This window comes from Montipora foliosa, chromosome 12 (genome assembly GCF_036669935.1).
Source record: "Montipora foliosa isolate CH-2021 chromosome 12, ASM3666993v2, whole genome shotgun sequence".
Classification (NCBI taxonomy): Eukaryota; Metazoa; Cnidaria; class Anthozoa; order Scleractinia; family Acroporidae; genus Montipora; species Montipora foliosa.
In genome coordinates this window covers 7,258,973-7,260,821 of record NC_090880.1, presented here as the reverse complement: position 1 = coordinate 7,260,821, position 1,849 = coordinate 7,258,973, and positions in this window count along the sequence as shown.

The following is a 1,849-nucleotide window of genomic DNA, read 5'->3' as shown; positions in this document are numbered from 1 at the left end:
CCCACCTACATTAACATTGGTTGAAAAATGAATACCTTGATTGACATGCTAGCACTTCTCACGGAAACTTACAGACCAAAAACATCCTCTCAATGGACAAACTTCCTTTCTACGAACTGTTGTGTAAGACTCCTCGAGAATGTTGTTCAGGGTTTCCGGTGCGTACTTTCGTTAGCACCAGTCACATGTGCTTTATTGGGTGCTTTTGTTCTTGGCATTCTCCATCAAACTCTGACGAGAAGATAAGGTAACAGAACGGATCCCCCATAAATGGGTCTCTTCCAATGATACTTTTTTAATATCTAATTTAAACTACATAGCCATTTTTAGCGAGACACCTGATTAGCCAGTTGTAATGACGTAATGAAAATTTTAAAATGCGTGGGCATTGACAACGAGAACTTAAAGTAACTTTGCGAAACTAAAAACTATGACTGGTGCATGGGGATCAGTTCTCTTACCTCATCCTCTCTTTCTCTGAATTAAAACGTTGTTACTTCCTCCTGAACCTGTCCGCCATTTTGTTTTGTTGCGCTTTCGCGACCTCCCTGCATCAATCAATTTAATTCTGCTCTGTTTGGGATTAATTGACGTGTTCTCAGCCAGTGAGCAAGCTGAAATTTTTGCATGTACATTATTACGAGAGAAAACATACGACACGTCAAGTTTACCCAAAAACATTTTCTTCAAAGCCTGCAATTTTCATGCATAATCACTCTTAGTTGCCTCAGTCTCACATTGTTTTGGTATCTTGGAGCGAATTGGAAATCAATACGTATTGGTTACAAAGATTTCCACATTCGATTAAAGTAAAAAAAGTGTCTATGACAGACAGGAAAGAAAATGAAATCTATCTCACAGAATGATGTGTTATTTGCACATATATATCTTTGACACTCATCCTTAATATTGAAATATGTGTTTTGCATTTTTGACTACTTGAAAGCAGCGCTCAGATAACCTTTTGTCTTCGTAAGAAGCCGGTTGACTGGGCTGGCTCGGTTAGCCTTGTGGCTGGTGGTAACTCGAACCGGCATTTAAACTCAAAATCTAACAAACGCCGGAGCCTTGTGCGAATTTCCGATTTTATCCTTAAGTAAACAATTAAAAGAAATTACTACGAACTAAGCCATAGAAGGACAGGCAGGTTAAAATTACATAATGTCTGCTCTATCATCAAAATACATTGTATGTCAGTTTTCATTTTCTTAAACCAGGCTGAAGCCAGTGATATCCTGGCCTCAAGGGCCTTTTCCCATAACGGTTTCTAAATACAAAGCTTTTCATTAGACAAAATAAGGCTGAAACAAGAAAGCCCACGCATTGATAAATAAGAGGAAAGTCATATTGATAATGTTTCCTGGCCATCACGTTAACAAGCAGGTGCTGTTGAGAAGCAATCAATATACTCTCCAGAAAGAGAGGTTCGATTTAGGCAAAGTTAGAAAAAAAATGAAAATGCCACACGTCCATGGGTTAGAGGAAAACCCTAAAAATTAATACTAGTCCCACAGCTTTCTATAGCAACAAGGTCATATTAAGGAACAATGCGATGTCTAAGCATAATTTACTGAGGACTAAACGACGGAATGAACAAAAACCTCTGCACATTAAGTAACTATAATTGAAAGCCCAAATTTTCATTAGTAAGACAAAAATCGTATCAAAACTTGTCTAACAGTTATTCTTTTGAGAAGGCCTTAAATCGGCTAACAACCCGCTCCTGTTGAGAAATAGTCAATACGCTTTCTAAATAGAAGCAGTAAAATAAATAATAACCCAGACGTCAATTACTGCGACAAAATTCATCTTAAAACACTTATAGAGCTATTCTTGAGGTACCGTCGAG